Below are 13,069 nucleotides of genomic sequence, written 5' to 3'. Positions count from 1 at the left end.
GTCTCTCTTAGCAATGGAGACAGGCAAGTTATTTCATGTTTTCATGAAAAATCATCCTTCTATATCAAACATTTTATCTAGAAATAAAAGAGGGGTTGTGACAGAGATCTTGATTTGAAATGTATCTATGATAATTAATATGGAAGAAAGGCAAGCAAGAGGAATTAGAAAAGGAGAAGAAAATATATTTACAAAGTGATGAAAAGGTCTTTATTTAGAATATCCCTTTCTTTCAGGTTTCATATTTAATATGTTGGTATGTTTGGTCTGAAACAGGTTACCGATAGGCAACCTCTTCAGGCAAATTGCATCCAGTCTGTTCCTGTAGCCCCCTGGAATCACAGTGGGTTGGAACCACCAGCAGATGTCCCTGGAGAAGCTGTTCTTTACTCCACCTTCTTTCTAATCTTTCTCAGTGGCAGTTAGCAGAGGTTCCAGCCCAGTCTTTAACATTTCAGGGAACATGGGGGCAGAAACAGGTAAGAAACAGGCAATAAAAGAGCGGCAAGAAGAAACTTTGTGTTTAATCCTTTGCAAACCGTGGTGAGAACAAACCCACTCTGTTTTTTTTCAAAAGGCGTTCCTTGATGGGAAAAAAATTAGATGTATAGAAAGGAAAGTGCATGAAGGAGGGATTCTGATGTTTTCATCTAGACCACTCAGCCTCTTGTTATTAAATTCCCCTGTGAGCTCTCTCTAGAAGCCAGAAAGTTGCTTCTTAGAATAAAAAGAACAGAAATAAAAGAAGAAAGAGGGGATGAGATAATTAAGTGGGGACTCATTCTTACAAATTTTATTCTTGAAATATGGGGTGTGAATAATTACTTAAGATGAAATATGAGTAAATATGGGTATTATAACCTCCTTTGGAAACTGGACTCATGCTGTTTAAAGGCATTTTAATAATCTTGTGGTTTATTCTATAATGTATTTTCCAAATTGCTCTAGAAAGCCTCAAGGCACGTGTACAATGAGATCATTCAGCAAAGCTCTTTAAACAATTGATAATAGTAATAAAATGAAACAGCCTGCATCTAATCCTAACCCACATTAAGACAATTTTTTGTCCTTTTATGGCATCTGCCTTGAAGTGACTGACCTCTGGGTAAAAATTAATTAAATCCCACAACTGCAATGAGGGGAAAAATTCCAGACAAGAACAATTAAATCCTGTTATAAAGCACCTTTTTGATTCACAGGTTGGGTTACAACTGGGTCAGATTATGCCCTTGGTGTACAAGAGAATGTAAAAGGCATCTTTCACTCTATAACCTGAATACTTATAACACAAGGTTATCTTTTGTCTAGGAGGATGATTAAATGACTGACTCAAGAACATCTTGCTTTTGTTTTCTTCCTTTAGCCTATGCTGCCTCTCAACAATTAGTCCCCAGATGAAGTCCGTCTCATCCTACATTCAAAGCATTACAGCATTTGACACAATGATACAATAATTAATTTCCCCAACTCAACTGCTTCTCATTTTTCCAATCTGTCTTCAATGAAGGAACTGAACAATACATGTCCCACGTAGTGGAGGAAAAGCTATTTCAGCTAAGCATTAGGAGATGGGTGTTTGTTCCTGCCTTCAGTACTGGATTTTATTTAGTTATGTTATATTTCTGGAAACTGTATTTTTTTTTAAAAGATGTAATTCTCCTCTAATTGGAACTTGCAGTCTGCAGGGCGTATGTCTTCCAGGAACTGGACTGAGAGCCCCAAGCAGGAAACAACCAAATATCCATCAGATGGTAAATGCTGATGCATCGAGTCCCTGCTGTTCTCTGTTATATTTGAACAGGAACCAGTCAGTGGAGCACAGTCCACTGGGATAACTCTGCCTTTTCTTCAGCCCCGCTCAGGCCTTCGTGTCTCATTTCCTCTCTGCCAAGTTCAGTCTGTCCACCCTTTTCACTGATCAGTTAGGCCCCATTAACATTACCTGTCACGTGCGTGACGTGCTTCTCCGGATTATGGCAAAGTCAAAGACCTTCCTTGCCCACCTGGGACAGATACAAAGTCTAACTTAAATGCAAACACAGGACAGCATGCAAATGATAAACAGAAATCACAGATATGATTTCTTATGACTTCAAACCAGCTCTAGCTGAGCCAAGCAAAGTGAAGAATTTAGAAAGGAGTTTTCTGAAAAGTCTTCTAGGAGGCCAAAGGCTTGAGGATGTGTTTTAAATGTTAGCATTTAAAAGCATGAAAAGACTGGCTCAGAGAGAAGAGGGTAAGCTAAGAGCAAGGAAGAATTTTCAGAGACACATGAGCCCAAAGGAGGGGAGCTGTCTTGGGCATGCAACACTTTGTTCAGCTGGAAAAGAGAAAAATCCAAAACAGGCTTTCCCACGGCCTCTCCAGAGAGCTGATAAGCAGATATCTCCTTGAAAGACTAGTTGCTCTTGTGTTGTGTTACATTTAGTGTAGCGGGTTATAGATTCTCAGACACTTCTTCAGACTCGAATGATAAAAACGATAGATATTATTTCTGCATTGCTAATCTCTAAAGAATGATGAGCTGCTAAGTGTCATGGTTTATCTGCTTTTTTGCAGGGACCACAGAAGCAACTGAGTGTCCTTGGAAGATTGTAAGTAAGCAAGGAGCTACTGAGGAGACAATTCTTGAAGGCCCATACCTCCAATGACTTAGCTGGTCAGGAAAGAGCCTCCTGATAGCATCTGAAGGTTAGCTATTAGAAGAATCCTGCGTGTTATTACCCAATTTGATTTCGTATTTCTTGGCATGACTGTTGGCCCTACAGCCAGAGCAGAGATCCACTTCTCAGACTGAACCCACAGAATTCTCTGCTCAATGTACAGTGATAAGCGTTTTTATCATTTGCTCTTTAACGATGTCTCTTAAACAACATGGCCAAATCCTGAGTGGAACTGAGAACTTTTTCTCCTTTGACAGCTGCCTTCTTCCCCGCCAGTGCTCTTGTTAAGGATGTCCAGGCTAGCAGAGCAGATAGCCCAGGGTCCCAAGGAACCTCCTTTCTCAGAGTTCTGATCCACTGCCCGTACTTCAAAACCACATCATTATCAGCAGCCCTAGGAGCTCAGGGCTCCGCGGGAAGGCTTTGCTTCAGATCTCCTTGCTTGTTCTCCAGGACATAAAACAAATGCCTGCTGGCTTTCATCTCTGTCAGAGAATGTTCTCTTGGAACATCTTCACTCAGACTAAAAACCGGAGAGCGGAGGTGCCGCAAAAAAGTGAACTCGCCTTTTTATCCACTTTCTCACTGACTCAACAAACAGTTCAGTCCTTTCTCTGCACAGGTCAGGATGCTCGGTTTTCCTGGGAGTGGGGAGAGAAGGCATGGGTCTCTGGGAGGGCTGGGAGGCTGGCCATATATGTGGAGACCATGCAGCTCCTCTGCTGACTGCTCTGGTCTGAGAGTTCTTTGGGTTAAGTTTGTGTAGAAAACAGGAGAGCTTAGCATCCTCAGGGGCCAAGACCAAAGGATGAAGGGACTGCGTGGGAGGGGAGATTAAATAAGCTACTTATAAGTCATTTATTATATTATGTTCCAAACAGGTGCTTTCCTCTCCTGATTTCAAACACAACTTACTCCAGATGACAGTGTCTGAGCAGAACACCACCTCACCCAGCCCACTGCTTCCAGCTACACCTGGGCAGATATAATTCCTACCCAGATACTAGCAGAAGTTGTTGAATCAATAGATGAGTGTTAAATAAACAAACACTAAATAAGTGCTAAATAAATAGATAAAATATTCCCACTGGGCCTTTATTAGAGAGTATGTAATAAGCAAAAAGGAGAAATCAGAAGGTAGAAAAACAGATGATCATGTTCATTTGTTCTTGCTTCCCAAAAAGAGGTGGGATGCACCGCTGTGTCTATTTCCTTAGAAAAGAAGTCAAAACTGAGTAGATAAGTGATATCACTTCTAAGAATGATGCCAAGCCAAGTAAGAACCCACATCCCCTCTGAAGTATTGACTTGCGTAAATTCCTCATCATCACCTTGAGGAAGGTTCTCTTTCCTTCTAAGACCCCGGAGTAAGACAGCTTTGATCCCTGGTTTCTGCAGAGCGTGTAGTCCTACATGCAACTGGTCATTAGAGTTTGGAGACCAGAAAGCAAGAGAAATTTTAAGTGAAAGTGTTAGTCGCTCAGTCGTGTCCAACGCTTTGTGATCCTGTGGACTGTAGCCCACCAGGTTCCTCTGTCCATGGAATTCTCCAAGCAAGAATACTTGAGTGGGTTGCCACTCCCTTCTCCCGGGGATCTTCCCAACCCTGGGATCGAATCCAGGTCTCCCACATTGCGGGCAGATTCTTACCATCTGAGGAACCAGGGAAGCCATGAGTTCCCTTAGAGGACACAAAACTTACCTGTGGGCAAAAGAAAAACCACCAAATACCACCCCCCTGCCAACACACACACAGATGCTCAGTACTGATGTTAGTACCTTTTCTGAGGAGACAGAAATGACTGAATCTATCTTCAGATTAGATTAGAATTTATCTTTAGGGAAAAACAGATGGTTATATAATATGCTTTGTGAGTCAGAATTCCTAGAAAGAAGCAATAATAATCAATTTACAGTACAAATTAATCATTACCACTTATTGCCTTTTTTTTTTTTTTTTTTTTTTTGCATAGAAGATAATTAAGATGACACCAAGGCGAATGGCCTTGATTGTTGACAGAAGTCAGACCTAACAAATCATCAGTTTTTTCCCATTTAGACCTGTGCTCTCTCACCCCTTGCGTCTTCCTTCATTTCCTCCAGCAGACTTTCCCACTGGCTGATGCTGAGTTATTTGTTCAGTCAGCCTGGCGTGCCGTGCATTTGAAAGTGAGTTGGCAGAGCTGATGGACTTTTAAGATTCACTCCTATCTGTCAGCCTAAGAGGATTCACCAGGTTAGACTTCAGTATCTGTAGCCGTGCTCCCCCCAGGGCCTCGGCACACTGGCCAGGCTACTATCAGAGAAAAGGAAAGACATCTTTCTGCCAACCATTGCCCTGTGTCCTTACACACTCACGTGCCTGAGTCCATAGGGAATGCTCCAGGCCTCCCATTGTAATCTGGAGGGCGCTAGCCTCAGCTTGGTTCACACATGTGTACACACACATACAGATAAAGGCACACGCCAGCACACGTGTGCTCACAAGGTAGGCTTAGGGAAAAATCCATCTTACCTATCTCTCTTGTGGTAAGGGAAAGAATCCACCTGCCAAGGAAAGAGATGTAGGAGATATGGGTTCAATCCCTGGGTCAGGAAGATCCCCTGAAGAAGGAAATGGCAACCCACTCCAGTATTCTTGCCTGGAAAGTCCCATGGGCAGAGGAGCCTGCCAGGCTACAGTTCATGGGGTCCCTAAGAGTTGGACATAACTGAGCACAGACTTGCTTTTTTATTTCTTCAGCAGAAATAAAAGATGATTAGTTCTCATTAGATGAAAGTTCCTATGGTACCCTCGGTGCACCTTTTCTCTTTCAATCAATAGCACAGAAATGAAGTCTGTTTTTTGGGCTCAGACTTTCTGCACAAGATGAAAAGATGGCAATCACGTGAAAGTGATCAAGAGAAATGTTTGGAGAAAAAATACTTTTTTCTAGTTTCAACTCACTGAATAGGCAGAAACACTGCAAATGTGGGTTGGCATGACAACTCATTGACTAGACCCTGTGAAATTGCCTCCCCACCCCACCTCCTACCCCTAGGTTTCAGATTTGCATTCCCACCAAATTCCTCCAGCCCAGCTGTTTGGAAAATGGAAGAATATTATTAACATGCAATTTAAAACTCAATTATTTGCTGAAAAGATTGATATTTTCTAAACTTGTTTTTGTGGAGAAGGACTTCAAACTTATTTTAACCCTGGATGGAAGCTGGAAAGCAGATTACTCCCCAGTGTTGACTGCCAGGAGAGAAATATTTGACATTTATTAAAGAGAGCACTGTGAAGAAGAAAATGCCACTTGCATGACCCAGATATTAACCAGTAGTAGCAAAGTTCACCACTTGACCCCTTGGTGCCTGGTTAAGTGTAAAAACCCCTGGTGCTTTTCTTGAGAAAGGTAAACACATCCACTACAGAATGTAGTCACTGAATTCAGTGGTCCCTTGATGGTATCAATCAACAGGTGTTTGGTCTACATATAGTGTTCCTCATTGCCATTCCTGATTCCAAAAGTGTGTGCCTGGAGTCCCAGGCACTTATATTTTCAACAAGCTTATATTTTTAGGAGTATTTCAGCTACTATGAATAAAGCTGCTGTAAAGAGCATTACTGTACAATCTTTTGGTGGATAAACTTTTTATATTGCTTAGGTATATGCATAGGAATAGGATTGCTTTGCCATGAATAGATATACATAACACTATAGGAAACTGCCAGTGAGTGCTCCAAAGCAATTATAGTCCTACCAGCCGAGTATAAATGTTCCAGTGGTTTCTCCTTCTTGCCAACATTTGATGTCATACTTTTAGTCATTCTAAGTGGCTCTAAAATTGCTTCTCATTGTGGTTTTAATTTTCATTTCTCAGATAAAAATTGATGTTGAGCACAACGCCATCTTCCTTGTCACTGCCTTTTTGATTTTCAGTATTCGAGCTACAAGAAAGTTTGTAAGTATTTTTGGTTCATCTTTATAGTCAACTCAATCAGGGTCCTGGAATTCAGTGGTTCTATGGAACCACGGGAACATAGGTTTTCTGTTATTTCCTCTCTACTTACCATCCTCCTTCTTTACTGTTGACTTCTCGGTAAAATTTAGTTTGGAAGGAGAATTATTGAGCTAGTTCTGTTCATCAGGGCTTCCTTTTAACCACTGCTCTTTGATTGCCCCATGAAAAATTATGATTTAAATTTTTTATGGATCTTTCTTTTTGTTACCCATGGAAGCAAAGGGCTTTCACATGTCTCTAGATCCTAACTGGAAGCAGAGTTATTTTCCTTTTACCTTTTTCTAGTTCCTAATTAGTTGACCGTAATTAAAAATTAGGAAAACCCAAAGACATATGCAGATTTCCAGCTTCTATTGAAAGTAGGCTCTCTTGAGCCCTCTAGGCCTGTAGTCCTTACTTACAGTGATTAGTGAGCCAAGCAACGGCTTCTCCTTTACTCAAGGTGGAAATCCCCGACTTCCAGCCAGTTCTTTCTACTCCTGTCATCCAGTCCAAGTCACATGACCTGTAATTCCTGATCTTTTGGATATTCATCACCAGGTCTTTCCATCAAGACTGAAGGAGAGTCCTTCAGCAGATTTTTTAACCAAATTCTGATTTGTTTGAACCCAAGGGCAATAAATATTAAGTTAGAAAACCTCTTACGTGACTGAGAATCTTTTCTGGCTCAAGTCTCTGATCAAATTTGGCAGCTAATTTATTTTCCAGACAAAAAAATTCAGGAATAATTCTTGAGTTAGGATAGAATGTTCTGCTCTGAAAAGATATAGAAACTTGGAGACTACAGAAACTATGTTAAATTTCCATGCTCTCAGCTGTATCACTGAAGTATCATCTGTTGATAGACAGGTGACAGTTAAACATACTAGGCGCTATCTTTGACCTTTCTTTCAATGCAACATCAATATATCTCTCAGAACCTTCTCAAACTTAGTTTACAAGTCACCATGATAGGAGCCTCTTGCCATTAAATTCCCTACTCCTAGGACTTCTAATTAGTATCAATTTCAAGCAAGAAGTCCCAGCCCAATTCTTATATGTATATTCTTTTCATCTTCAGAACTTGGGATACTCCTAAACTATGCCTAGGCTTAGTACTTTTAAATGAAGTCAAGCAGGATGAATTCTCTGAAAAAAAATTATTTAATCAAAATAGTGCATGCATACCAAGTCTCTTCAGTCATGTCCAAATCTTTGTAAACCTATGGACTTAGCCCACCAAGCTCTTCTGTCCATGGGATTCTCCAGGCAAAAATACTGGAGTGGGTTGCCATTTCTTTTCTCAGAGGATCTTCCTGATCCTGGGATCAAACCCATGTCTCCTGAGGCTCCTGCATTGCAGGAAGATTCTTTACAGCTGAACCGCTAGGGAAGCCCCTAATCAAAATAGAAGTTAGCCTTACACTGTAATATCACCAGCAAAGAACTATCAGGAAAACAGAATTTAAAAGTCATAGTTAGGATGTACATTTTGGGGCTTTAACCAGCACCAGAATTCATTCCTATGACTAGACTATCAATTTGCATGACTGTTCTGCAACCAATCAAGTGCTTCCTGGAGACAGAGTCTACATCTTAGTCAACATGTGACTTCAGCACCAAGCCCCCTCCCAGGCATATAGTGGACATTAAATAATAGATGGTAAGAAGTAGTCTTTTCTGGATTATGCTGGATGCAAGTTCAGAAAAAGTCAAGAAGCTCAAAAATTCACACTATTGCTGATTTCTGAAAGTCATGGATTAAAAGATTTCAAAACCATATGTGTGTCGTAATGAACCTAGAATGTCCTGAAATATGTTAAGATTTTGATCCTAGCAAGAGTTGTGTGGGCCAAGGGAGAACTCTGCCAAAAGAACCTTCTTATCCTTTGTTAACTATGAATCCAGAGCTCTCCAGGAACAAGTGGTCCCTTAATAAAACTCAAGGTTCTAACTCAGAGGGCATTCACAGTCAGCCCATACTCTCTGGACAAGAGCAGCAGGGAAGGGAATGCTAAGTTGATGGGTCCAGTAGGCCTTAGCAATCCCAAGCCCTGAGAGATGACTATCTAGGCAGCTCAGTGGTAGCAGAAGCTGTGGGAAATGAACAAGTGGGCAAAATCAGAGTGGGTTTTCAAGCAGTATTCAATTAATTTTTCATGGTGGTGTTTTACAGTATGTGTTTTTTGCCTGAGTTAGAGCCACATTCAATTCACAATAGCCCATTGTTGAAGCAGCATCTCTGCTTCCTGTTCCTAAATTTTAAATACCTTGGTAAGGTCTGCACATTCTCTACCCATGTTACCCATAGACCTTTTTACTGGAGAGCCTGACATTTCTTAAGTAATGCCTGAGATGACAAATTAGCTCTAATTGATTCCACTTACCTGTTTTTATATAATGTTGATTTCGATATAACCATACATTTTTTTTAATTGGGAAAAAGATAACTAGAGAAGCCTGATTGAGAATTTTAACAATTAAGTCAGATTATAAGTGGGTAGAAGACTGACCTTGAAGGCAAACCTTGGCTAAGTAAGTTGGGTCACTTGCTGCCTTCAAGCTCAGTCTTCCATCCACTTATAAATGGATTTAATTGTTAAAATTCTCAATCAGGCTTCTCTAGTTATCTTTTTCTTTAGCAATTGTCAAAGACTGAACTTAAATACAGCACTGTTATTTTAGGCTTGAAACTAAAAAATGAGATTTTCTACTGGCCTTACATTTTCTAAATACATATTAAAGTTGAACATCTGTAAAGAAAATTATAAATTATAGTTCTCTTGCTTAAAGAATTATTAAAAAAAGAATTCAGCCATCTAAGAACCACCTTAATGAAGAAATCAAATATTACCAGCATTCAAAACCCTCCACATGGTTCACTCAATCATGACCCTTTTGGTACTCTCTAAACATAACCTCTGTCCTTACTTCCAACACCACAAATTACTTTGCTTTTGAACATTATATAAATGAAATTATACCATATGTATTTTTATGTCTGTAAGCCATATACTGGTCTATAATTTGGTGATAATCAAAATTCAGGTTTATTAACTTTGGTAACCAGAGTATTGAGCCTTTGTCTCTGTACCTTTGTGTCTTTCAGGATTATTCAGGGAGGATAAAAAAATGACTATGCATTTTGAGTAGAGAGTTACTTAATATAGAAAAATAGAAAGATTTGGAAGAGTTGAGGGGGCAAAAGTCAAGAGTGCACTCTAGGAAACCTGAAGATGCAGTGATGGCAGGGAAACCATTGTAAGGGACCTCATTGCTTGTCTGATGGGCTGCCCCTCTGCCCAAACTCTGTATCCTAGGGAAGCTGTCAGCAATGATCTTAGCTCCCTACCCATGGCTGTCGCAGGACAAAACGCCTTCTCCTCTTCTTCCTAATCTCACCTGAGTTCCTATCATTGGCAGATTTAACCCAGGATCCTCCTGGGAAGGAATTCAGGAAAGTGACATTTTAGACTTCCCTCCTGTGATGCAGGAGAGAACACAGAAAGGGGCGATGACGACGCTGAGCTAAAAGCTTCATTTGGCAGAAGTTTCGCTCTGAATTAGCTGAAGGAGGGGGATCAGCCTGCACACTTCCCTCACCGGCTTGGCTCTCTGCCTTCAGGCCCATTTCTAACAAAAATCCTATAGCGCCCTCCTTCGGGATCCTTGAAAGCCTGTTTCTAAAGACCAGTGAATTAGAGGGCCCTCTTCTCTTGCAGATGGCAGGGGCAGCTTTTGAAGATAAGCGGGCCACTGGATACTTATCATCGGATCCCAGAATTAAAGCAGGATGCAGTTCATCATATTGAATAAGGACACTTCTCATTGACCGTGTCTCTGGGATGGCAAGATGGTCTCTTAGGAGCAGATATAGTCGAAAATAAAATATTATTCATTATGATTTTCTCCCTTCACCTAAGTTTCCAACTGTAGAGGTTGTCCTGTCCTCACAGAGGAATTACCGGCGAGGTAAGAGTTTTGTTTGCTGTTCTGTGCATTTAAGCATCCTGAAAATCTAATCTCCAGAAGGTCCCAGTAACTAGGCAACACAAGACACGCTCCAATTACAAAGTCCTCTATCCATTTTTTTTTCTGTGCTATTCTCGTTCAAAATAAAATACCAAAGGCAGAACTGCAGAAATTAGATTTGAATCTTTATTACTACAAGCAGACAACTGAACTGCACCCCCTCCTGTTCTTACAGAACAGAAATTCGAAGATACATGCTTTTAAAAAGATTTGAACAACAAATCTCACCTAAGAATAAGATCAGATCTAGTTCCCTGTTTTTCTTACAGAAAAAAAGAACATGGAAAGAGATAGCTTTGGTCTGGCGACAGTTTATTTTAACCCAGACACTTTCTCCATTTGTAATTTAGTCTCACTTGTGTTTTCAGAAGTATTGCCAATTTGGATGGGTTTCTTGGGCCGGGACTAACAGACAAGGTTAAACACAGCTGCTCGGGTGACCGAAATCCCTAAGAGTCAGGCAAGACCTGAGCTGGTAAAATAAACTCAGAGAGGACCGTCTGGAACCACTTTTCTAGAGACAAAATGAACATAAATAAGCATAGAATCAACAAGACCCTGAGGCCGAGGCCAGAGGCAACCTGGGGATGTGAATTGATAGATGCAGATGCTGTCCGTTAGTACATTTGCTACAGGACAGCACAGAATCAGATGTTCTGGCTTTGAATCATCAGGATATCACAAGGAAACATGGTCCACATTGGCCATGACCTTGTCAGCACTTTTTTGTAATAAATACTCCATTTACTGGGAACGTGGCTATCAGGTTACAAAAGATAAAAATGACACTGAGATGCAAGGTCAAAGCACAGTGTTCATAGTTCTGCAGTCAGCTAAGCAGAGTTCTAACTGTGCCGATGAAGGGACATCTGCTTTCCCGAGTGATGCCTCGGTCTCTAGCAATGTAGAAAGTACTTTTTAAAGAATGTGTATTTCTTTCTTTTTGGCTGCACCGAGTCTTCGTTGCTACGTGTGGGCCTTCTCTAGTCGCAGAGATGGGGGCTGCGGTCTAGTTGTGGTGCACGGGCTCCTCACTGCGGCGGCTCCTCTTGTGGAGCAGGGGCTCTGCGCACGAGGGCTTCAGTAGCTGCGCGCACGGGCTTAGCTGCCCCGCGACATGTGGGCTTTTCCCGGATCAAGGATTGAACCAGTGTCCCCTGCATTGCGAGGCAGATTCCTAACCGCTGGACCACCAGAGAAGCCCCACAAAGTACTTTTCCACACATCATCTTATCACCGTGGTGTGTTCTCTGGTTACACAGATGAGCTGAACTGAAAACAGCTTCATTCACCACTTTTCAGTATCTTCCTTTCCCTTTTGGGCAGGGTTAGTCCCCCATGTGGCCTAACAGATGTCATTGTCACTTGGCTCTTCCAGGCACAGGACACCTTTAGAGAGATCACCAGATTAGAACTTTTCAGTTCTAACATCTTAGATAAGAGTCCCTCAGTCTTCCTGGGTTTCAGCTTCTTCAGATGTATACTCTAGATATGTTGTCCAAATCGTGGCAATTCTCACCTGCAAAGTATTAATAGATGATAAGAATGAGTTTGGGTGGCTATGGGACTTTTATACTCCATTGAGGTACAACTTAGTGTGACTTGTTGTTGGCATTATGTAATAAAATTTTAAATGTAAAATAGCATACTTAATAAATAGCCTATTTATTAGGTATAAATAGTCTATTCCAGTGAGATAGTCACATAAATATGCCAAGATGTATAAAGACGTTCATCATCATTAGAAACCTAAACATCCACCAGCATGGGCCCAGTTCAGAAAGATGTGATGTATTCCCCTCCAGAGACTCTGCCTCCACTTAAGAGAATCACTGAGATTCACATTTGTTGACTTGAGAAGAAGCAGCATGACATTTTTGAGAGAAAAGGAATTACAAAGCAGCATAGCTGATATAATCCCATTTGTGTGTAAATCAAATGAATCCCAGATCCCACTGTGATCCAGTCTCAGCTCCACAACCTTCACAGAGACAGCCCAGCTACCAAAAGACTTAACCAAGCCAGCAATTTCAGTCTTTGCTCTCACCTTCCAGAAAAAAGTAAAGAACATACAGCTCCTAACTCCCAGCATCATATCTTAAAATATCTTCTGCACCCCACCTTTCTCATCCTGTTCTTTCACACTGTAACAACTCCTTCTTGAAGCCTCTCTCTCCCCAACAGCTTTTCCAGTCTCAGCCACCAGCTTTGCTCCCAAATTGATCAACCCGTCTCTTCTTGTTTCTCTTCCCTCTTTCTTTCATAGTAATTACCATAATCTGAATAACAAGGTAGAAGAAAATGATAAGTGAACAAAATTTCTTTCCTAAGGAGTAGGAAAAAAAGATATTTATTGACTGTGCATATACTGCAATGTCTCAACCTGG

At 41.0% G+C, this 13,069-nt stretch overlaps 1 long non-coding RNA gene across 1 annotated transcript in view; it reads left to right on the top strand.

Moving 5' to 3' along the window:
• The window catches only part of LOC139036211 (uncharacterized), a 119,209-nt gene extending 116,490 nt beyond the window's left edge, over positions 1-2,719 (top strand). The window contains exon 3 of the long non-coding RNA XR_011488913.1: positions 2,560-2,719. This is a non-coding gene — a long non-coding RNA (uncharacterized lncRNA). The remainder of the gene's footprint in view (positions 1-2,559) is intronic.
• The last annotated feature ends 10,350 nt before the right edge of the window (positions 2,720-13,069 follow it).

This window comes from Odocoileus virginianus, chromosome 8, assembly GCF_023699985.2.
Source record: "Odocoileus virginianus isolate 20LAN1187 ecotype Illinois chromosome 8, Ovbor_1.2, whole genome shotgun sequence".
NCBI classification, from domain to species: Eukaryota; Metazoa; Chordata; class Mammalia; order Artiodactyla; family Cervidae; genus Odocoileus; species Odocoileus virginianus.
Note: the sequence above shows the minus strand (reverse complement) of the source record. Positions and strands in the feature narration are given on the sequence as shown.